The 26,467-nt window shown below is 31.2% G+C and overlaps 2 protein-coding genes across 3 annotated transcripts in view; one reads left to right on the top strand and one right to left on the bottom strand.

Annotated features, from left to right (window-relative positions):
* RUNX2 (RUNX family transcription factor 2) overlaps positions 1-26,467 on the bottom strand; it is a 306,364-nt gene that overhangs the window by 279,229 nt on the left and 668 nt on the right. The window lies entirely within an intron of this gene.
* SUPT3H (SPT3 homolog, SAGA and STAGA complex component) overlaps positions 1-26,467 on the top strand; it is a 484,976-nt gene that overhangs the window by 23,617 nt on the left and 434,892 nt on the right.

The following is a 26,467-nucleotide window of genomic DNA, read 5'->3' on the forward strand; positions in this document are numbered from 1 at the left end:
CTCTTTTCCTATTTTTATTCTTCCAGACAAATTTTCAGGAATCATTTTATCAAGTTCCAAAACAAATTCTAAGTGCAAATTTTAAACAGTTTCATTTTTCTTTTTCTTTTTATCCTTTTTGCTATATACTCAGATTTCAGACATTGGTCTGTGCAATTCATTTTACTTTTAAAGTTTATTAATGAAATAATCTTATATTTAGAGGGTTTACTTGAAACAACAGTGGATAGAAACTAATGAGTGAGTTGGTTAACTAGTGTATGGTTAGAGACTCCAAAGAACTCAGTCTTCTTTAATGTTTATTTTCCTTGCTTGAATGTAGAATTGTGCTGTGCCTACAGTATGTAAAAAACAGCCAAACTATCCTCTCAATATTAAATCATGCAGTTATTGTCTTATTTTCGAATGGTGAGCGTGACTGGAGACAAAAGACTAGTTTAGTTTTTTTTTATAGGTATATAAAACTATTTTCCAGTTAGTGGAATTATAGTTGATTCTTGAACAATGGGGCTAGGGGCATCGACCCCCTGTGCAGTAGAAAATCTGCATATAATTTTGGACTTCCAAAAACTTCACTACTAATAGTCTGCTGTTGACCAGAAGCCTTACTGGTAACATAAACAGTGGATTAACATGTATTTTGTATGTTATATGTATATACTGTATTCTTATAATAATCTAGAGAAAGAATGGTTTTTCAAATTGTCGCAAATCCCCCCCACCAGATTTTCCAGTGTATTTAATTTGCATGTAAATGGACCTCTGCATTTGAAACCCATGTGGTTCTAGGGTCAACTGTAAATACGTGGGTTCTGTGCAATATAAATTATAGAGAATAAATATAGTTAATATGTTCTGCATCTGATAAATACATGAGCTAATCTAAGTGATCAAAGGATTCTGTTTTGACCGTTTTAATGAATATATTTCTATAGTAGATCATGCACATTTATGACTGCATAAGCAGAATATCAGGTACAATTTAATCATCTTTTAAACCGAAATTTCATTGTAAATATCAGGTGTTGCAATCCACTTGTGCTATAGGGCACCTCTAGGGTACCATAGGGACATAAATTGTGCTGTGCTTTGCTCCTGTGATACGTAGTCCTACTTTGCTTGTTGATTTAATTTATATGTATTTTTGTAGAGTTTTTGTTTTCTCTCTCCTTCGCAGCTGCTAATCTTGTGGCTGTCATTGTGCAGTGTTTCACCTCTGGCAGTGTTTCACCTTCTCCCTTTTTGAATACTTTCAGTGTATGACATATTAGTAATCAAACTTATTAGATTTGTATCTAAAATGAGAATTCATATGCTAGGTAAACCTGACATACTTTGTGGTCAGAAAAAAAACCACTTAACCTTTGATGCATAAACTTAACATGAGTTTTGAGAGTTGAATTTACTGCTTAGTTCTTGTTTTTGGCTGTATTTTTAATAACTGAAATTGTCAGGTAGCAGGTCAAAATTTACTTGTAAGTCCTTTGGGGCTGAATATTTTCTCAACAAAACAGTGGTAGAAATTTTAGTTACATTGCTGGATTAGTTCAGTACACACAGATTTTTTTCCCCCCATAAAAAGAAGTCTGAAGTATTTTCAGCTTTGCCCAATTATCTTTCATACCATTTTGAAGACGTAAGTATGACCACTGGCTTGAGTTGGCAAGGATGGGAGGTTGGGAAGCTTGAGGAGAGTGGTGGAGGTTTGTAATGGCAGCAGTAGGGTAGGGAGAGAAAGCTAATTAGGAATATGCTTGGTGTTGCTTAAATTGTCAAGGATTTAGCTGAGCTTAGCATTTGTAAGAGCTCTAACAGCAAGGTTATATAATTTTCTATGGTAGTGCTGAGCTGCTGGGAGTAGGACTAGAAAAGAAAGATGATTGAATTGATTGAGGTATTTGAAGGGCAGATACAGCAGCAGAATATTGAAACTTGAGGTGTTAGAAGTTCTGATTACTGAACCTAGGATGGTGGGAAGGGATGGAATAGAAAGTATGAAGGAGTTGAAATTTGTAGAAAAATGGAATGAAAAGAGTTTGTAGGTTTCAGTGAACTATAAAATTAAGTAGAATAGAAGTAATTAAGAAAGCTGGAGGAATAAAAAATGAAACAATGTATAGACATCTCTTCCTGTGGGAAGACTTCCTAGTCTATCCAGTCTTGTTAATTGCCTTTCTGTGTAGCCACACATCTTGTACTATCCTCTTATATATGTCCTTATATAAGGACATTATAGGGATCTATTTACTTGGCTATTTCTATTCCCCACTGTAAGCTTCATGAGTATAGAGATTGTTTTAATTTTCTTAATTTACAGTACCTGGTACCTATTAGGCATCTAGTAGATGTTGAATTTAATAGAATGAATAGGAAGTTGTGTTCATACTTGGATAGTATAGTTGAAGAGGACAATCTCCATTGAAGTTGGTAAAGTTGAGAAGAGGTCAGAAGTCTTAAAAATAGAAGAGGTAGGAAATAAGGGCATAGGGAATCTATCTTTATACTATTTATCCATATTAGAAATTCAAATTAGTGCTTTATTTTGGTCATCCCCTGATTTTTTTTAAGGTTTTGAACATTTTAATATCATGCATCATGTATTTATTTTGCTTCCTTACTAACTTTAGAACTGAATTTTACCATTCTCATTATTCTCTTACTACATTAACTTTAGTTTCTTCTTAATCTTAGTTCCATGAAAAGCATTTTTAAGGTGTAACATTCTATATTTAGAGTATCCAGATTTACTTGAAACCTCTACTGCTTTCTTAGAAAATTATGTATGTAGTGTTTGGGTGTAGAAGGAAGGATGGGTGGTCTGGCCGAGTCATACAAATATGAGTGAATCCCATTAGTTGTCTTTTTATATTGCTATGGGAGCTTTATTATTTATAAAATTCAAATAATAATATCCTTTTGAATTTCTTGTGTGGATTGAAACAGATCATGTTTGTAAGAAATAGGTATTCAATGTAAATCTCTATATAAATGTCTATACCTTTAATTAGTTTGACTTTATACAATTATAGACTGGAACCTCAGCATATTTTTGTAGGACCACCAATCTTGCCTTCTTTCAGAAACAAAGGAATCTGGGTGGTATCAATTACTTAGACTGAATGGAAAATCTGAGAGTCTTTAAAAATTGTTCAGGACAGTCTTTTTATTTATTCATGAAGAAAACTGAAGAGCAGAAAGATGAGATAATTTGCCTTCAGATGTGGAGTAGGCTAGTTTTGGGTTTAGGATGATAACACCTTCTGAATGAATATCAGTCCCATACACTTGCCCAGATCCTCTCTGCTATTAATAATTGTTTGATTCTTTCTCCCTTATTACTCATTTTTTTAAACTACCAGTACTGATTCAGTTCTCTTTTACATTTACATTTAAGATGACACCACAATATTGGACCCACTTTAAGGCAATGGTTCAATATACTTGAATATATACTTGAAGTGTTTATATTAATTCAGGGCATAAGTTCTCTATGTGTCTTAATGTCTTTGATCATCTATTATATATTGCTCTAAAAGTATAAAGACTTTATTCTTTCAGATACTGCTAGGATGTCTAAATTTCCTAATTAGAACCTGACATTTAGCTGACAAAAAGCTTATTCTTTAAAGTTTTTGTTGCTTTCATGTTTCACTTTCTTTAAAAGACATGGTGATCTAATATGACCACATTTCAGCAGCCAGACATTATTTTTACAAATTATTTTTGATTTGAAATTGTTTTTTTTTCTTCCTTCATTTTAACACCCAACGTTTAGTGTAAATTAGTATCACCCAGCATAGCCAGATGTGAAGTGTTTTTCACTGATCTTTTATGACCAATAGCTTGAGCCAGATTGTAAACCAATCCCCTTTTACCTTCATTGAGATAGTTTTCCTATGATAAAAGATGAATTAAGTGGTGTGCAAAGTGATGCAGTTGGCTCACATTCTGATGCAAATGAATAATCTCATTGTGGACTCTTAGTAAACAGTTCTCAGATTATCACCTGTTGACAGACTTCGTTTGATCTAAAGGATCATTGCAGGCTAATGCTTTTCATTTACTCCTTCAGCAAATGTCTGTTGAGTGTCTACTGTGTGCTAGGTACATTTTTAGGTTCTGAAGATGTAGCAGTGAATAAAACAAAAAACCCTAATCTCATGGAGTTTACATTCTATCGAGTTCAATTAGAAACACTATTATTATTTCTTGTTTTTCAGAAGTTCTATTGTTTTTGCATACTAAATTATGTTTTTGCAGTTTCTAATCTTGTGCACTTAACCTTTGACATAATTGTGTATATCTTTACATAGAGTGGTCAAGATCCAGAAATACTGCTTTTAAACAAATTTAGATTTTTAAATATTTAATCAACTTAAATTTTATTTGATTCTCCTGAGCTTTCTAGCTAGAGAAGTATATTATCTAAAAATAATGGTTATTTCTTATTTAAAATAGAACTTCTAGAACACTAATAACTGAGCCTGAGGATAATAGACTTTTTTACTCCTGATTTAAGTGGACATGTTTTTTCGTATTCTAGGTAAGTATAATGTTGGCTTTGGGTTTAAAGTAGCTTAAATCACTTTGAGTAAGTACTTTTATATTCTGGATTTAAGAAGGAAAATGATAGGGAATTGAATTTTATCAAATGCTGAAAAGGTAATCTTTGAGATGATTTTATGCTTTTTTTACATTTGACCTACTGATATATTATGTTAACAAATTTCCTATCATTAAACCATGTTTACAGTCTTATAGCAGTGAATTATCTCTCTAAAATAGAGATTAATGTAGAACCCATTTGAACCTTCAACTTAATTGTGTGTATCTTTACATATAGTGGTAATACTACTTTTAATTAGGTTTTTGACTCAAGTCATCTTTTTTTTTTGCCTGTGACTTATAAAACCTTTGAAAATAGTATTCTTGCAATGTTTAGTCAACTTTCAGTTTTATTTGAAATTAGTATTTTGGAAGCAAAGACCTTTTATTTAGAAGATGTAGAAGGAGTTAATTTTTAATAAAAGAAAATAGTGACAACATGAATTGATTATACATCATATCTGGATAGAACAAAGTATTAAGCAGTCTTTGGTTGTCAGTTTTAAATTATTGACAGGTGCCCTATTTGTCAGTCTTTACAATATTTTAGAGCTTATACTGCAATATTAGAATTTTAATGGTGAAATATAAATTTTCTAATGTGATGTTTTTCAGGCTTTGAGTGTGCATTAGAATCACCTTGGAGCCTTGCTAAACCATAAGACTGCTGGGCCTCATCTCCAGGCTTTCTGATTCAGTAAATCTAGGGTGAGCCCAATAATTTGTGTTTCTAGTAAATTCCCAGGCAATGCTGATGCTGATGGTCTAGAGACCACAGTTTGAGAGCCAGTGCACTAATGTTATCTAGCAGTATCCCCCCAATTTATCAATAAATAGCTGATTTAATCACAGTTGTAGCTGATGGTAATTAAAAAAAAAAAACTCAGCAGATAAACTAAAAGCCAAGAAAGGAACTTCATGTTTTTCTTAATCCTTATTTTTAGTAGACTCACAAGTGGAAGATTAAAGGATAAAATGTAGAGAATTACTGTGATTCTATCATTGTACCTTTAAATATATAAAGTAGACTGAATACTAGTCATGTTCTTTTTTTTCCCTACTGTAGTCCCCAGAAGTACTGAATTCAAATTTAGATACCTCAGTCATGTTACAGTCAATAACATTTATAATCAAGATCCCACTGATTACATAGAGACAAAATTTTATGGTATTAGTGGAAATCTTATTTAAAAATTCATTCATAATTTACTAAGTACATATGGTATGCTGTGCACTGTGGATATATTTGCATAAATAAATAGTTCTAAATTATGATAAGGACTGTGAAAGAAAATGTACAGAGTACTATGAAATAATGGAATGTGGGAATTTAATTTAGGAATTAGGAAAAATGAAACTTCATTTCAGCTGAAACCTAAAGGATGGTTAGGAATTTTGGCAACATGAATGGTTATAGGAAGAGAAAATATTGCTGCCATCCCTATATAGACATTGTGCAATAACATTTTACCTTATATTATTTCATTTAATAGCCTTGTTTGTTGAATAGCAGGTTATTTCCAGATTTTAGATGAGGAAGTTTAGGATTAAAGAAATAAAATAACTTTTCTCAAGTTTCCTAGCTGTTAAGTGTGCAACTGGGATTTCATCAGGTCTTTCTGACTCCACAGCCATACTTTTAACTACTGTGTTATATTAGGGAGATATGAGAATATTTTCTTAATTATTAAATAAAAAAAGTTACCTTCCTATTTTACTTTTTTCTTATTTTTACATGAAGGCCTTGCTTTTTGTTTCTATGTATTAGACATAAACAGGCCACTTAAGGAGATACATAATATAAAAATGCACATGTATACACATGCATACATATATAACATCTGTATTTACATAACTGTAACGTTTTCTGATTGTAAAAGTAACATGTTTGAGAGATTTCGGAGTCTCTAGAACAAAAGAAGGAAATGATCTCATCCAGAGATAAGCATATTGGCATTTTATTATGTTTCATTATTTGAGTAAATAGGCATTTATTACTTTTTTAAGTTGTAATCATACTGTGTGTACAAAATTATTTACTGAAAAATAGCCATGTTGTTCAAATGAAATATACATCTGGTTTTGGAGTCCCAACAATATTTTAATAATTTCATTTCATATATATTGATGAGAAGAAAGAGGTTTCACATTTTTCATGACGTCAAATGCAAAGCATTCTGTTACAGTCATCTTTAGGAGTAAAATTTGGTAATCATTCTTTAACCTTGTTGCTGTGAGGGAGTGAAGTTTTTTAAGAGATATTTATAATCTAATTGCTGTTCTGTTTTTCTCATTTTTAAGAACTATAAAGAGCTTTAAAGAATATGACCTAATAACAGTTTTGACTTGTAGCTTGCCATTCAACAATGTTGCGCTAAGTGTCACTAACTTAGCACATAACATTTTTATGTTGTAAATGTAAAATAGAATAACATTTTTTATGCTGTTAGTTTTCATTTACCAATTTTTTCATCCATTGCATGGAGTTAGCTTCTTTTGTGAATATGAAAAATAAACCATTTGGATTTCAGCCCTCAATTTAAAAGATAGTCCCACAGGATTATGTTTCTTTCATTTCAATTTTTTTGTCTCTACCATATTCATATTCCTTTGCTTTTGTAGACAGACCCCACAGATGTCAGATGAGTTTTTAAATATGTGGAATGTAAACCTTGCTACATTTTATGCTTATTGACCAATTTTTAGAAATATTAAAGGTCATATTTTGTTTTTATCAAATTTAACATATTGCCTTTAATGATATATGCCTATTCCTTTGGGTTTATTATGTGTCATAGTGATTTGTGTTGAGGTATTTCTTTTGTGCACATCTACCTCCGTAAGGTTTTAAATACAATTGCAGAGCTTTACATTTGTAATTTGAGAATCAAGGAAACAGTTTAAAAAGAAAATCAGAGCTCTATTTTGTAATAGTCATACATAAACCAGTGAAATAAAATTCATTTTTAAAATCATGATAATAGTTGACTATAGTTCCATTTACTATAACTCTTATTTCTAAGCTGTTGAAGGCAAATTGAATTTAGATATTAGCCAGATATCATATTATTCACATGCAAGCCTTGAAATGTCATATGTAAATCATTCTTTTGTCTTAGCTTCTTTCTTTGGTAATACAGTAAATTTTCATTGAAAATGTTTCCAATTTTTAAATACATAAAGTACCACTATTTCTCTTTCCTAGCCATGAAGGTTACTTTTAAAGTATTTTTTCCTTTTTTCTTGCATAGTATTTTCAGCATGTCTTTTTTTCTGTAGTGACACAACAATGTCACATCCCTTTTCTAAGTCCTTTCAGTTTTTGCTTAGACAATGACTCACTCATCTCTCTCTCCACTCATTCATTAATTCATTAAGTAAATGTTTATTTAATTCCTGTTATATGCTAGTCATTTGGCTAGATGATGTGGAAAGAAAGTAAAGGGAGGAGGGTGAAAGAGGAATTCTTTTTTGCTTGTGCTATCAATATTATGAAGTATGACTTTTATGTATTTTATCTCATGTGGTCATCACATGAGATGGATTTTACCATTTCCATTTTATAGATGAGGATTTAAGTTCAGAGACATCAATGATTTGTATGGAAGACACATTTTGTAAACAACAGAGCTTTTTTTTAGTAGTCTCACAAGTGGAAGATTTGTGATTTGACAGAGCTGTGATTTGACCCCAGGAATATTTGAATTTGCACAGTGTTGCCTCCCTACATGACAGTAAATAAAGTATCTTGTTTTCCTAGAGTGTGTAGTTTAGTGTACTGTATTCTGTGCTTTTGAAGATGTCTGCAGGGCTGCTCAGGATGGAGTAGTAAGGTTCTAGCTATCTTCTCAACCCTTCTCTTTTGGCAACCAGAAATGCTCCTTTAAAAATCTGTTCTATTTATTTCTCAGCATTTCGTGTGATAAATGGATTTTGCTGTTAAAAAGAAAAAAGCTTCAGAGTCACAGAATTATACGTTTAACATATATGTATAGGTAGATAAATAGTCTCATACGCAGCAGCCGAGACAGTCTCACACAGAAACTGAAACAGAATGATAGAAGATGAATATGAGAGAATGATGGAGCTAAATGTGTAAAAAGAGTAACAGATATACCACTATAGGAATATAGAAGTAAGAGGATTTTCAATTCGGAGAATGAAAGTTTGTGAAAATAATACTATTTGAGCTCTGTCTTTAAAGATAGGTAAAATTTGGCCCTGTAGAGATTTGGGGGTAAGGAATACTGCAAGGGAAATAGTATGTTCAAAGGCCTACAGGGAAGGATGAAGCCTATAGGCAAACAGTTTAATGTGTCTAGAGAGAAACTTCATTGTAGGAAATATGGTCAAAACTGCTGATTGTTATCAAAATGGGACAAGCTTTGAATGCCAGACTGAGTGTAGTCTTTTCTATAGGTATTGGGAAACCTTTAAAAACTATTTGTAAAGATAATGGTTTGATGTGTGTTGATACTGATTGAGGAAGATCGATTATAAGCAGCATGTAAAATGGATTGGCTGTGGAAGACCTATTGTAGTAGTCCAGGTGAGAGGTAATCGCAGTGGGAACGAAGAATAGGAAACAAATGCAGTGATAATGCAAAGTCTGGATTGTTAGGTATTGGAAGCTGATGGAATTAGTGTATTAGTTACCAAAGATGATACCCAGGTTTCTATCCTGAAGAAATAGGAAGCTAATAATGCTAAGTGGCAAGTTCAAGTGTTGTTTCATCATTTGTATCATAGCTGATTCCAGAAAGATTTGAGGAATTTATAATACTTGTTTAGAATAGAATAGGCTAGAAAATATAGAAAATCAAGATGAAGCCTAAAAGGAGTACAAATACACAATTAATTCAGGAGGTAAAAATGCAAAGAGATGCTTATAATAAAGTCTGTCTCTGGTTGCTGCAATGGGGCAAAGCTTTATTCTCAAACTTCCTAGCAAATAGGGAAGTATAACATTTTATGCCATCTCAAAAGGAGATTCACAGTCCATGACATAACACATAGCAGTATTAGGACTGTAACATTTTTTTGGTGCTAAAGCCTGGGAGTATTTTCTTCCATGGAAGCGTGTGGGGACATTTTATCATGTGGTCAACAGTATCCTTAACTGAATCTAAATTTTAAGTGTAGCATTGAGTATTCAGTTGAATATATAACTTCTTTGACTTCAAGCTATGGAAACAGCACTAAGTAAAAACACATTTATTTATTTAATTTTAAGGAGACTAATGGAGAGTCTTAATTTCAAGATTAGTAGTTTCAAGTTGTGCTTTCTGGAGTCCCAGGCATTTCGTCACGGATCTCCAGTGCCCAATCCCTTTTTCCGACTTTAATCAGGGCAGCTCTACTTTTGTCTTTTAGATTGGGTTTGCATTTTAAAATTTGGTATTTGAACAGAAATTTCCATAGTTTAAGATTCAAGACCACTGACTTAGAGCAGTGGCCTCTGAAGTAGAGTTCAGGGAAAAAATATTAAGATTTCTATTTATATATTTTTTATACTTTAAAATTTCTATTTTCATGAATAATTTATAAAGTAAGTAATATATTAGAAAGGTAACAGATGTACGCAATTTATAAACAGATATACAGTGGTGGTCATTTATATTTTTCTAATTGATTACATTATAAAAAAGATGAAACCCCTCCTGCCCAAGCTAGAGGAGTGCATAGCCAGAGTAACTTTGAGATAATTTTTAATGAATATTATGTCAAGAAGTTTAACTTTCAAAACCACTTGGTTTGCTGAAGATTTTAAAGTTTTATTCTTTGGTAAAAAACTGGCCAGTACATAGCTTATGTTGCCATTTAAAGGCACAAGCATATTCTTTCAGTCAAGTGAATAGAAATTTGAATGTTTTTTATAGTACTAAACTATAATAACTTACATTTGATAGACTTGAGATTTCTATTAGTGTTTTGACATACTTTATGTCATTTAAATCTGAAAATGTCCGTAGTTGGGTAGTTTTTCCCCTTATTTTACAGATGAAGAAACAAAGACATGAAGAGGTGAAGATCATTTTCTTAAAACCATGCAAGAAAGTAAAAGGGCTCTAGAATGAGATTCTTCCATTTACCTTTTTCTGGCTCTTATCATTGCCTTGCTAGAGCCTACTTAAAACATAGATCTAGGGCTGTAGAACTAAAGACTCCAAGTAAAAGATAGATGGCAAGGATAGATGTCTTTGTACAAATAAGCAGAAATAAGCATGTTTAGGTGAAAATACGGAAGAAGAAATTGAATTTTGAATGAAAATAAAATCCCTAGGCATAGGATGATAAAAACTTTTCTTGTCCTCAAATTTCTACTGTTCATTAGTGGCTCCCTGAAGGATGTGAGTTGAGAATAATTATGTTATGCAGTGTCTCTATGGGAAAAAAATGCCTTGTGCCATGATACCTGTTATGGGTGGCCTTATGTTGACCAGGAAATACTCTTATAAATAATCTTCTATCCAGAATATATTAAATATGGCATTCGAAACAAATAATTTGAAAGGCCTTAGAGAGATTTACACTAAATGTTTTGTCTTCTCATACCATGATAATTCTGTTAACTAGATTTTAGTTCTCCCAGCTTGCAGCTTAGTTCTTTAAAATTCACACCATACTAAGACAAATTCGGATGAGGTAGGAAGCTTGGAGAATACTAAGAAAACTAAACAATGTAAAAAAATCAAGAGTAATAACTTATTAAGACAGTGTCCTATGACTAGAATTAATCTTTCACTTTGATTTACTGGCTATCATACTTTTTGTTTTTAAATTTTTAACCTGTTAGATATTTGGGTGCTCTGAGCAAGTAGATACTGGTCACAAGAAACATTTTAATAGCTGGCTTTTTTGTTAACATAAATTGGTTTCCTAGATTTTGATTCAGTGAGGTTCAGTGGAGACATTTTTAAACTTACAAGAATTTGAAGTCTGCTTTAGAAAATCGTCTATGGCACACTGCTTATCAATAGTCCCTTCTACTTCAGAGATTTAAAAATTCTCTGCTTTCTACTTGTTTTATTGTCTCTTCATTTTAGCTTCAAGTCTTGGCTTATCACATTCGTTATTTCTTAAATGACTTTCTTTTCTTTTTCCACTAAGTATATTCATCATTTTGTCTTAAAAGCCAATTCATCTTCAAATTCAGGATTTTGAACCTTCCCAGCCAAGAATGAAGTCCTGGTTCATACAAAATTTCCTTATCCAAAATGTTGATATGCTCATCTCTGTTCTTAACTTTTAGTGGTTCTAAATTTGTGGTAAGCATGTCTTTCTGTGGGCTCTTAATCATCATTGGTGTGACTATTGTAAAGCACTTCAGTGCTTAATTGATGATGTTACTATTCTGGGTGATGTTCAAAGAGTAATCTACAGATACGGGCTCTCCACTGGAGGTTTGGAATTTCAGGCAGTGTGCGTATGTGCATGAATGACGAGAGTTCAGATGGGAGAATGAAAAAAATAAAGTATGCCCTTTTTAAGGGTAGCGAGCAAGAAAAAGTATGGTAAGGGGAAAGGTAGAAAGTTCTGCTTTTAGCAGTTTAAGAAATCCCTTCAGAGGAGATAAACTTGTAGGAACTCTAATAGACTGATTCTTCATATACTGCTGAATCCAGCAATTCTTTTTGTCAGAGCTGCTCGAGACCACCTTTTCTTTCTCTAAATTGCAAAATTTGGATTACTATTCAGTCTGACAATTTTCACCTACTTAATTGTCTTCTATATTTCCTGGAACACAGACAAAAATAGGTACCTGTGCCTGTAAAATACTTTACAGTAAACAATATAAAATATCAAAGAAAGGAATTAGTTGCACAGTGGAAGTCGGAAGACCTGTCAGCTTGAAACTTCTGCTCACTAAGATTTCAAAATGGGTTATTAAAGGCTTGATTTGCAAGCCACCTAGAGGTAAGGTGAGTACTAGAAGCCAAATGGTATACTCTCAGCAGTAGTGTGGCTTCACAGATTCTGTGCCGTCAGGGCTACTAGACAGCTGTCTCAGGAACATTGGGCAGATACATTGCTTTTACACTTCAGTAAGGCATTTCACAAGTTTGTGGTGAGATATTATTGACAACATGGATAAATACAGACTTGTAGCTAGTTAATACAATTGTGCGGCTTACAAGTGTCTCAAATTACTGAAGATGTTTTACAAGAGAGTTATGCACTGCAGGACCCTCTTTCTCCTTCAGTCATAGTGGATAAGTTGAGGGGTGAACAAGAGAGCTCTTTAGGTTTGAAAAGTTGTCTTTTGGAAGTGAAGTAGATTAGACTTTCTAATTTTTCTCAGAATAGGAATTAGGAGTAAACTACCAGGTACTCTTCAGTCAGCATCAGAAAGAACAGAGATGAATTGGACAGCTTCAGGGAGCTGGATGCTCCCCCTTAATTGAATGTTGTTTTGAACAGAGATTCTCAAACTTTGTTTTCGGTGGGGAAACTCGTGAAAATGCAGATACTGATTCAGAAGGTCTGGGGTATGATGTTTCTATCCAGGCTCTCAGATGGCGCTGATGCTGCTGGTCTGTGGACCATATTGTGACTAGTCAGTTCAGACTCATAAAAGGATTTAAAGATTGGAAAGTTAATTATGTGTAATAGCTGCATTGATTTTTTTCTGATTGGGTATAGGCACTTACATGTTTTATCTTACTCAGTTTTTATAGAAAACTTAAAGGCAGGTAGTAATATTTTTACAGGTGAAGAAATTGAGACAGGTGGAAGGAACATAAGTAGCTTGCTCAAGGTTTCATAATGGTTTTATAATGCTCAAGGTTTGGTATAATTGGGATGTGAATTTAAAGGACACCAGAACCTTTGCTAGGTCTATCATGTTTCCATGAGATTCTATGGTTTTTTTTTTTTCCTTTTGGAACCGATTTTCTCACCTAAAAACAGTTTGTAATTGTGGGAATTTGCTCTATTTCTTACAACTTGAGATTGGCAGGAAAAACCTAACATTTTCTCAATATCAAATTTGTTGGGTTCAGGAAAAATAAGCTTTTTAAACATTAAAACATACTGTCAACTTAATCTAAAATTTTTAATGTATGTTCATTTTTTTTGTTGTAAAATATTGGCAAGTATTAAAAAACAGTCTTCTATAATTCTGTTATTTAAACAGTGATTTTTACTATTTTGAATTCCTCTAATACACATGCACACCCCAGTATAATTTAAAAAATTGAGATTGTGTTGTATAAAGCTAGTACCTTATTTTCTCTAATTAAATAATCACTTTAATAATGACAAAGACAAAACTATTTTACTCTTTCCTATTTTTATCTTCATCATTGGCATCATCTCCACTCTTTCCTACGCTTCCTTATTCTTCACCTGTTTTACTAATTGCTGTCAAATTCTTCTGCTGGTTTCTTTGCAATATCTCTTCAACTTGCCCATCTTTTTCACATCCAGGTTAAATTTTTTCCTACTAAGTTAATGACAACTAAATCACCTTGTCATTGTTAAATTTATTCCCTGCCTCACTGATTGACTGTTCTGACTGCACACAATATCTTTTTTCTTTATTTTCTCCCATCTTGCTAGTGACTTATGATGATAGTTTAAAGTCAGTGAAGTATCTGACCATCTCAGCTTTTATTTCTAACTGATTTTTTCTCTAACTTACTGCCTCCATTGCCAGATAGGGTACTAGTTTTCATGTTTCCTTTTCTAAAATGTAGTATCTATGAGTTTATATTGTGTGTGTATTTATTATATTTTAATAAATGATTCTACCATATTTAGGCTTTTTAAACAAGTTGTTGGTTTGATCACTAAAACATTGCATATATATGGGTGCGAATGCTTGGAGAAGTCTGTTGACATTTGTAGATGTTTACACAGCTTTCTCTTCTCAGTTTTTTTATACTTTGAGAAAATGTCACATCTGCCCACAATCTTTATGGTTTCTTGTTAGGGCAGCTTTTCTCAGTGGATGGATCCATAGAGACTGAGAAATATAATCTTACAGCTTTATTCCTGCCCTCTGCTAGAAATATAGCAGCTAGAGCTCTTTTGTGACTTTCTAAGAATTTTTATTTTTGCATAATAATGGAAAAATGGTTGTGGATGAAATTGGGATGAATAGTACATGTTACAAGGATTTATTTCCTAGAATCATGTACATAGTCTCTTTGGTAGGCAAAGAAAATTATCTTTATCATTGGATTTTTGGGAACATCAAAGATTTAAGTGAATAAGAATTTAAATTATAATTAGAAATTAAGACTTAGTAATTAAGGTTATCTTGTTCACTTAGCATAAGTGTGGGTGTACAAGCCTTTTTAGGTAGGATAATGAAACCATGGTAAAGGGAATATAACAGATAATTATAGGAACCTAGATTTGACTCCAGGTCTGACTGACACCAAACCTATGATTGAAACCATTGTTTTAATTTTATAAATTAATTATAATTTTATCAACTCCTTGTGTTCAATTTAAGAGTGTTACTTTTAATATTCCTAAAATATTTTTTCATATAACATGACATATGTAGTGTGTGATGTGGACACTGAATAAGATTACTGATTATAATGATTAAGAATTATTGAATTCCTTGGAATTTTGATTTTCTGATCAAAATCTGACCTACATCTTATCTCTTAGTACACTCAAGTTTTATTTTTTCTTAATCTCTTTGGTTCTTATTGATAAATATTACTTGAGGATATACTTTGGGAGAATTTGGAGACTCAAAGATGATCTCTCTTTGTACTCCATCAACTTAATAACTTTAATTATATTTCTGTGAACTAACCCCTGTATTGATGAAATTGTAGATTAGGAAGTAACTTTATTAAGGTTATATAACACTATAAATTAGTAATTAAGAGTGAAGACCTGGGTTTGAATCCAAGTTCTTCAACTGTGTGACTTTCGGCAGATTTTATTACCTCTTTCACTGTAAATAACTATAATACTCATTTCATATAAGAGAATTGTGAGAATTAAAGGAAATCATGTTCATAAGGGGTTTAGCACAGTGCCTGGCACAATACATAACATAAAAACAGCAGTTTCAGTTAAGGTAGACTCTAAAAATCATGGAAGAGATAGATAGGCACATATATTTTCTTAAAATATGTTAATAGAAACTTGATTCAATGAATTTAAAGTTTAAAACACTATGTTTTTAAAAAAGATTGATTATATACTTAAAATAGCTATTTGACCTTAAAAGAAAAAGAAAAATATTAGTATTTTTGGCTGTATTTATCTTATTGACATGTCTTTGCTTCTGACACATCACCATTGACTTAACACCTCTACCAGAAGAAAGATAAAGAAAATAAGAAACTAAAATTTTCATGTTTTATTTTTAGTGAATAAGCTTTACAAATGTTTAGGGGGAGATAATTTGTAAATTTATGTATTTTATATATACATCTTGTCTTTAACTTATTTCTGGTTATATTAAAAAGTTGACTATCTGTTGGGATCCAAACTTGGCTAATTGGAGAGCTTTCTTCTCTTCTTGCCTCCCTCTCCCAAGACCTATTCCTCAGGTGATTAGCCAGATTTGGATATCACTGGACTATGACAAGTCTTTGTAGTCCTGTGAACCTTTTAATGGAACTTACTTCTCCCCCACCCTGCCAACACACACATTTTTTAAAAAGCCTTCTGGTCAAGTAATAAAGCCACTTAATTGCTTTGAAAGATATTTATGGCAAATATTAGTCTCCTTTAGAGAAAGTTTGTCAACTGTTTGTACCATTTGAGCACTCTAACTACTCACTGGAATATAAAATGATCATTTTTTAAATGTTTGTTTGCGTTTAAGTTCAAGTAGATCCTTTCGTTATAGAAAAATGTAACTCAGGCTGTTAATAATATAATGTTATTTTTCATTTTACTATTCTATATTACCATGTTTCTGTGTTTTCTAATAACCCTGCTTAGATTATGTCTCATGAAATGGGTTTACACTAACAGGTCTAGAGAGGAAGCCCTGGGCCTATGGTGAGGCAAAGTGCTTAGGGCACATTTAAGGAGGCACTCACTTTCAGGGTTGTGCAGAACCTCCTTAATTGTGCTCTAGAACCCTGCTTGCCTCGCTCTATTCCCAGATCTGCTACAGAGAATAGGCTGCATATAGGTTATTTTAATTTTAGTTTAGCATAGTCTCATGCAGACTCGGATGTTTCATAAAAAATTAATGATGGAATTAAAATTATGTAGCTGAGTCCAAATTTTATATTACCAAGAAAAAAAGTTAATTATTTGAAAAAAATGACATGATTTTATTCTTGCATGCAATTACTGAGTTGTCAGAGCTTCAGAATTTCCATGTCAGAAGAATCTTGTCTCATACTGAAATATGCCTGATGGTTTTATATACTGGCTTTATATACTGAAATCATTAGTGCTCTATCATAAACTTCTCAATTTGATATGTAGTACCTTCAGCTCTTAAACTTTTGGGTGGTTATTGAAGTAATAAGTAGTGATGCAAATTTCACTACATTTTTATTAATAATTTTAAAATTCTTTGAGAATTTTCCTGTGATTTTCCTTTTTTTTGAGTGCTACATCTGGAAATGCTCAAAAGTTGTTTGCCTCTTTAAGAGAACAGTTTGCAGTGAAGGTATAACTTATTTAGAGGTGAAGTTCAAGTTAACGAATGATGAACTATAATGTGAGGAAGCATAATATTGTGAATTATTATTTGGCAAACATAACTAATGCAGGCATTAGCTGCTGAAGTCATTAATAAAGTACCAGTTGCAGAAAGCTAGAGAGATATGCAACACAGAACTTTCTCTGTAAACTCTCAGAATGTAAACTAGAGTACAACTTAGTTTATTCAATAAGGACTAAATTCTTTAAGTTGATAGTTTGTAGGTTCCATGATTAATGTGTAACTAGAGTATGAAAGGAGTATTTAGAATGTGTTAAAATTTGTAGATGTGACATCATTGTCAAGTCAGGCATTTTATTTCTTAAAGGTAGAATTTATTTAAATGCGCTTTTTTTTCCAAAATAAATTTTTATTTCTACTTACAGTGGTGCCAAAGTAAGTTTTCCTAAGTAGAATTATTTAATATTTAAGTCTGTTGATAGTGTTTAAAGTAAACAAAAATAAACCTGTAACAACCAAGGATGGAGGCGTATCTAGATTTGTTTTTAGCTTTCTTTTTCATGGTTTCTCAGAAGTGTGTCATATTATAAATACATTCAAAATGTTTTTCTCTGAGGATATGTAGCATTCCTATAAAGGTTAAATCAATAAAAATGATTTGGACACATTCCTAAGCATGGCTAGAACAGGTAGCCCGTTGTTTTAGGTACCCTTGAGTTTCTGGAGCAGATCATTATGGCGTAGCAAAAGAACTTACTAAAAGTTGCTTTCTATGTGTAGATGCATCAGTTTAAAAAAAGTAAGATTTTCTGGCCTTCTAGAAATGAATATTTTTAAAGTAGCCCTGTGAATATTGATTTAATGACGGGTTTTAATTGATTTAAAGTTTGAAGCTTTTTTTTTTTCTTTTTCTCCGAATGCTGAAGATACACCGTAATTGATAAGGAAGAGGTACGTACAGGAAAAATACAATGGGCAAGCCTTTCCAGCCAGTTTAGCATAAATGGCAGTCTTATGATTAAGATAGTATCACACATTATAATTGTACAGTTAGAATTAGATACGATTCTTTTTAGTCTTGTCAGTGTAGAAGAAAATTCTGTAGTCACTGGGATGTTATCTGTTTGAGCAGTTCAGAAGGCAAGCTTTAATATGAGCATTATCTTAAAAAGCATATGCATTTATCCTAAGCTTATGTTTGGCTTCTTAGTGGGGCATTGGTGCTAGGTAGAGTTTTATTTTATACATTTTTTTCCTGTTTCCTGTTCATTTCATATGCTTGAGTATGTAAGTTTTAAGTTCGTGTTTTCAGATCATGCTCTTTTCACAGATGCTTTTCAAAAATATCTTTCTGTTAGCTTACAAGATGATTTTTTCTTAAAAGATTCTTTAAAACAGCATTGAGAGTACTAGATGTTTTTAGATCATGTAAACACAGTGAACTGACCATGTATTTGGCTAAATAAGGTTATCAAAATGGGAAAACTGAATTTCATTTATTAATGTAGTTTCATTATAGAAAATCTCTTCCTATCATTTTGTACATATAATATATAATAATTTTGTAAATAAATACTTTATCAAAAATATTTTATTATGTTACTTGTTGGAGCACATGATTTTATTTCATAGCCAAGGAAATGGTTTGAGCAACTCAGTAAAAAAATTTTTACACATATAAATGTATATAGAGTGGTTTAGCCATTTAATAATTAAATAATTTGGCAATTTAAGCCAAATATTTTATTTGCTTAAAAACAGTTATTTAACTGTGTCTTAATGTATTGTAGTTTATCATTGTATTTAAAAAATAAGAATATTTAGGAAAATAGAAATAAGCCTAATAACCAACATAAGGCTGAATTTTCTTTCTGGATAGTTGTGAATGGTAATTAAAAAAACCTCTTTATGTGTTTTCTCTGGTACTATTCATATATTAAAACATTCTACAACATGCTTGTGCATGTTGTAATGGGAATATATTGTTATATCTTTTTACTAAACCAAGAATAATTTTCTTCTGCAAGATCAATTGTCCTTATCTAGCTTGGATATCACATTTTAAAAATGAGGTAGATATGAGTGGTAAAAAGTTTTGAGAATGTAACAAGTTTTCCTCCTGAAATTGAGAACATACTATGTATATTTAGTTTTAACAACTGGGGGAATGTAAAGAATTCTGTGTGAACACTGGGGTTTTAATGGTATGAAAAAGAGGGGTTTCTACCATGGAGACAAGGTTGGATTCATGATCAAAGGTGTGGATTACATTGATTTTTATGTTTACATTTCTTTACGAATGTACTGTAGTGTATTGTCTTTGTAAGTAGTATCTGCTTTATGGATTATCTTTTTACATATTTTCATTTTGTATTGAACTCTGTAAGAGTAGTAGTAATTTCTACATTTTGTCAAAAACTGAATTACTAAAAAGCTTTACAAATTTCATGAGAGGTAAGAATCTTTATAGATTAATTTTTGTAACCAATTATTTTGCCTAATAGTGTTAGGATGTTAATGGAAGTTTTTTCTTAGATATTTTCTTATAACGTCTTAATATTTTTGAGTTGAGTTTTAAAGTACTTAGTAGAAAATGTTTATATACTTTTACAATTACCCATTTTATGTAAAACACATGATGGATATAATGTAGATTAAAGACATTTTCTTTCTGTGGTACTATAATATTGTAGATTTCTGTAAACTGATAGAAATTTATGAAATAAAGTGAGAACTTCGCTTCAAAAAAATAGTTTCTTTGAGCTGTATTTACAAAAACATCTTATGAAATGTTACTGATTACAGGGAATCTGTACCCTGTATATTTTGGATACTCATGTACCTCTTTTCTAGGATCAAGTTACACTAATACAATAAACCAGTGGGTTAAAATATTAATTATAAAATATAGCACTTCATTATCTTTTCACCTTCATAGTGAATTCTCTTTGTGTAGAATCATTTAAGTAATTTTTAATCATTTGGAAGAAATTATAGTACCTTTCCACTTAAAGATTATCCTGGAAATTTGAAGATTAAATTGGGAGGTTCAGTAGAGAAATTTTTAAATAAAATTAATTATAAATACTATGGAAATAAAATAACCAAATTAAAAATCACAATGCCTAATTTAAATTGTTTGCCTGGGTTATCTGGGCAGTGAGTAAATATATATAGTAAATATATCTATTTTGCTCCAAGCCAGAGTTGTTCTTTCAGATAATGACATAAGTAGTTATTTGCTAGAAGATTAATTGTGTTTATATGATGTCAGTTGTTAATTATTTAAGTTTATAACTGGAAAATCATGTCCTTGGGATTTGCAAGTATAATTTTGATTATTTTTATCTTGACTTCCGCAATTAATTCCTGATCTCTGTTACTGGTTTTAAAAATTGACATTTCTTTTAGTATTCATGCAAAAAGTAATTGATTATTTTTCACAAAACAAGTACAAATAATAACTCAGTTAAATAATTCATAGTTACTCTTTTCTTGCTTTACAATTATTTTCCCAAATTCTGTAGTCACTTATGTGTATGCATTCATATGCACATGCAAGTGCATATACAATGTATTAAAATTTTGAGTCAGACTGATAGTTGAAAGAAATTTAAGTTGTATTTATGTGGCAAATATTTTGCTTCTGTATAAAAATTTGTCTGCGCCCATATAATATTCTGTGAAGTGCCACATCATAATTCAGATTTATCCAAAGAGAGACTGTACATATCTATGTTTTTAAGATCTTATTTATTATTGTTATTGTGATTTGGCTTGCATTTTTCCTTTGTTTTGTTTTTTTTGTTTTTACTGAACCACAAAATGGGTTTAGTTGTAAGATAATCTAACTATAAAGAGTATGTAAACAGTGGTTTGGCACAACTCATGGTTCAGGTAATTTTAGAGGATCTATAAATGTATATCAGGTTGCTGAGCTTTTTAGTCTTTTATGTAAATATATTTTTGTATTTCATGGTATAATGATTTCAGTAGACATCATTGATGTAAAAAAGAAAAAGCCAGTTTGAGAAGCAAAATAAAACTATTTGATTTTGTGGTAAAAACTATTTGCCTTTCACAAGATACTTAGATATACCTTGTTAAGAATGTCACTTCCCTAATGTAGCTTATGTATAGTTTCTTAAGGGATGACAATAGAAATAGTGCAGATAACAGAGTCTTTAACTGCCACAATAATCTTAAATACGTATCTGAGAATAATGTTAACTTGGTAAAAATCCTGAGATCAATACTATATTATTTTCAAATGTCTTGAGTATTAAAATTTGCATTTCTTTAATATGTCTATATGGTGCAGAATTTCTTGTTTTGTGGACAATTGATTTAAAAAGGAACATTATTTAATCAAGATAAACTAAGGTTTATTCTCTTTTTATTAGAACCATGATCACACTTGGGATGATTTTTATTCCTAGACTATATATCAGATGTTGGACTTACGAGTATTAACAAGAATATAGGCTATTTATAGGAGATGTAATAATCATTTTTTTTCCACTACAAGTATTAAATGTTTATGTAGCAGGTAACTTTCAAAGGACTCTTTAATTCTGCTCATCTTATTGGGGAATTGTTTTATATATCATGGTAAATGATGATGTTTTCATTTGTAGAACAAAGTGTATTTATGAAAAAATACACTGTAGAGTTAAGATCATGTTCAGCAATAACAATAAACACCTAATGTTTGATTTGGTGTTTTGCTTACATCCATCCGACACTGTTCCAAACCTTGAATCCTATGTCCTTACTAAATAGTATAAAGGGGGAAGTTCTTAAGAATTCAGCATAAGATGAAGATACTGTACATAATGTAATAAATCTCAGTCACTATACAGGTTTTTTAAAAAGTTATGTGGGAATGTATAGCCTGTTTTATGTGTGTTTGCTGGTGAATGGGCAAAAGCTTGTGGTCAACTGTGGTTAAAATTGTAAGGAAACTCCCTTTGAATAAGGTATAGAATTTCCCCATTATTTTTTGAATCGTAACACATTAATCAAAATACATATCCACTGAATTTCATAATCTTTGAAATGGCAATAGATTGTGTTAAGGTGTATATTTTCATTATGTGAGACTTCCTTTTATAAAGATTTGTTTTAAAATAATAAACCTCAGATTACATGAAGAATTTCCTTATACTTTAGGCAACTTAAAATACTTTACTCTTTAGAAAATAATATTGGAATTTATTATTATCCTTCTTATGGAAGTTTAATGACTTTTTTTTGGTAGGGTTTTATCTTTAGTGGAATTCATTGGTATAGGAGAAAAAAATAGTGCATTAAGATAACCTATTGGGAAATTTTGCCTAAATCAACATTGGTTTTGCTAACACCCAATTAGTAAGTCTTGCATGGTAAATGACTAGAAAAAATAGTTGTCTTTGTCACATTTACAGTTTTATTATTTGCAGGAAGGGTTTTTTTCATGTAGAAGGTATTCATTATTTGACCATATGTGTAATATTTTCAGCGTTACTGTAGAGGTAGACTGTTCCAGTGAACCCTTTATGTAAAAATATCTCAAAGATCTTTATTAAGTAATAGTATTTGCATCTTAATGCTTTTGAGAAGCTTATGCATGACCTCATTATTGACTTAGAGTTGTCACATTTTAGTATCTTGGAACAAGGGTTTTAGAACAGCATGGAAGGTTGGTATTTGTATGCTTTGGAGAGGAATTTGAGATGTTACCCTGTTTTGCCATCAGTTTTCAAGTATGCATGGGTGCATCATTAATCATAGGAAATGCAAAAATAAATAATCCAGTCCCATTGGATTTTTTAATATGAATACTTACCTTTTCCCTTTTTTGTATATACAGTTGAGGTATTTAGGTAACCCCTAACCTTTTGCTTCAACAAAGAAGTACAGTATAAGAATATTACCACAGTATTCATGTGAGCAGCTCTTGAGAGGAAAAAAAAAAAGCCCTCTAGATGAATATTTGTTGAAAAAAAGATTGTGATACACAATGTCTTAACTCAGCCCCATTACAGTACTTGAGGACCACCAGTGTATAAAATTGAAAGCACATGAGTTTTGTAGCACTAGAAAAGGTTTGTAATTGATTAGCGCTGCTTGAAAGTATTGAAGTACAGTGAATTTTGATTTGTGAATAGTTCTATTCAATAAAGATTAATTCTGTGTGTTTGATAAAATCTTAGGGCCGTCAATGAGTTAGCTTTTCCCACCATGCAGTTTATTTAACTATCAAATATTTTCAGTGTTCTTTTAACAAACTGGAACATTTCTATCTTACTGAATTTAACTTTAACATGACTGATTTAAACAAGTCAAACTATCAATGATTATTTTGAAGGGTGTAATTGAATAGATTAAATTTTTTGTTCTTTTGAAATAACTAAAATATATCATAATGTAATCATGTATATTTCATGCCTTTCTTGTGATTTAGAGGCTATCAGGAGGTTCATACAGACTAACAAAATATTTTTTCTGTGATTTCTTATAAGTCTTTTACATTTAAAAATATTTTTAGAGTGTAAGAGTAAAATCCTTGACAATTTTTCATGTAAAATTAGGATTATATCTGATAATTTAAAATAACTTTATGTTAAAGTGGGAATTGCATTGACATTTTTGCTTTTAATATATATTGGAGTACTTTTCTTCTGTGTATGTTCCTGAATTTTTTAATTGTCTCCCCCTGAATTTTGGAATTTAGCTCTTTTATTTTAGAAGCTCTTTTATTTTAGAAGTTATGATACTTTGTCCCTGTTAAATCTTGAAACTGAAATTATTATTATTGATATGGACCACAACTATTATTTTGGAAATTAGTGTTCACACGTCATGTTCTCTGTTAGCCATGTTGGTTACTATGGACATTTACAAAGGTTTTATGCAGAAACCTAATCAGTAGGCTGATAGATATTTGTAAATAAGTTCTTAATTGTAAGATACTCCATGTGTCATATCTGTCATTTTCAACAGACTTTATGATAATAAATATTGGGCAGATTTTGAGTAGTGCAGATTGAAAGTTCTTGTTTAATCGAAGATAAATGGTATGCTGAGAGAGCAAGGACAGTGAAACACTTTCTCTGTGTGTGTGTGTCTGTCTCTGTCTCATACATACACGCACACATGCTTTTCACTTGTTTTATTTGAGGTGAGGTGGTTCGGCAGCATGTACTTTGTCCTCACCTGGGAAAAACTTTTTTTAAAAAAACTGTATTACAGAATTGGAGCACATTATTTTGACATTTCATTAGGTTGTTTTGATAATGTTTACATAAGAATGTAAAGCCTAAAGTGAGGTTTTAGATTTCAGTTAAATCATAGAAAGGGGAAATGTTGGCAATGTGATGGTAACCTATACATAATATCTACTACCTATCTACCTGTAATTAATTTGGTGTAGTAAGTTCTCTATTCAGGCTCTGAAGTACTATTTGGGGGTGGGAGATGTTAAATTCCACTTTTCAGAAGAGGTAGAATTACTAATGATGTCTAAATTTATGACATGTGATACAAGATGATCTTTATCTTTCTAGTTCACTGTTATGCCTTGTTTAGAAACTTGGTCAAATTTTGGAAGTTTTACTGTAGAAATAGTTACTCAGGATGTCACAAAAATATAAAAACCCCTCATATGATGGAGTAAAGAGAATTTTAACATATTCTTTGTCACAATATTAATAACTTCTAATGCTGAAGGAGCCCTTGAAACTTGTGTTTCCACAAGATTTGGTTAGAAAAATGTATTTTTTTTTTAAACGGTGCAATATTATGAAAGAGTAACTTAACTGCTTGAGATGCCTGTTTCAAGTTATCCCTTCATATAACAATAGTTTTAACCATTTTTTTTTCCCATCTCTTGGGTAGGAACAGCAGAAGTTACCATAGAACTATAATATGATATGGGCTATAATACAGTCTAGTTGTATATATGTTCTGCTTCCTTAATGCAGAAATTTTTAGAGTAATGCTTATTACCTATCATTACATTTTTAAAAAGAGAATCTGATTGAGGGAATCACTACAACAATTTTACATTTTTTGGTAAAATACAAAGTATATTTCCTCATCCTTTTAAGAGACCTTTTTTTTTTTTTCTCCTTCAGGTTTAATTATTTCTCTTTGGCCTAAACTAAGACTGATCCTCTGGTAGCCAGTTAAAATGTGTGAAGTAGGAGGAGTAAAGGAAACTCCAATCATTAGTTGTAACTTATAAAGCAAAGTTAATATAGGTATACACAGCAAAAGGATTTATTTTAAAGGATAAAAGAAAATTTTATACACTTGCCTTGTAGTTGGAACATGTTGGACATGATAAAGAAAATCTTGTAAGTGTTTAGATATTTTACTATAATAACCATGTCAGCTGATGAATTTTGAAGTAGTTTACTTTTGTGTATCAACACTAACTTGAAATGAAATATTAAGGGATTATATCATGCTTATTTTTTAAAGTCCAGCATGATTTAATAGATAGGGTTCTTTTAAATCATGCAAGGTATTCTTACAGAGTTTTACTTTTCATGAGACTAAACGGTATTAATTTTGCTAGGTCCAAGAATATGATTAAAAGGATCCTAGACATTTTAGTGTTTGCTTTATGTTGACAAGTTCTACATGTGGATAATAGTATGTAAATGTAAATTTTAATTATAGAATTGATTATGTAGAAAAATGTAATTGCATATGAGTTTTTAAAGACTTCTGTGAACTTTTTAATATCCTAAGTATCCTGAACAACTATAAAGATCTTTTAAAAATGGCTGTTACATATCTTAATTTCATTTCAGTTGAATATATACTTTAGTTACATAAAGTTGTTTAGAAACAAGCTTATGCAGGTATCTTATGCTGTTTAAAATTATAAGTAGATTTCTTTTAGTTCAGCTGGTTAAAATATTAACTGTACTGCAGGTTTATTTCTCTGTTTTAAATGATAAAGCATAATGTTGAGATAATTCTGTGCTCTGCTGTTTTGTAAAATTGCTTCCTTTTTGAAGTTTGCTCAAATATTGGGAGGTTCCTGAGTGAATACTCCATAATACTCTGATTAATTTAGTGTCTAATTTTATTTCAGAGTGTTAGTGAGAATATTAAGCTTTCTTTTACTGTTTTAACTACTTCATTTCTATAAATCTAGAAAACATTTTGACTAGTATGGAATAATTTAATTTTTTTCTATTTCAAGTCATTACTCCGAGAAGTAGATAAGGTACAGATGCCAAATGCATATATGTACAGCAGTTTCAT

Source organism: Manis pentadactyla, chromosome 16 (genome assembly GCF_030020395.1).
Source record: "Manis pentadactyla isolate mManPen7 chromosome 16, mManPen7.hap1, whole genome shotgun sequence".
Classification (NCBI taxonomy): Eukaryota; Metazoa; Chordata; class Mammalia; order Pholidota; family Manidae; genus Manis; species Manis pentadactyla.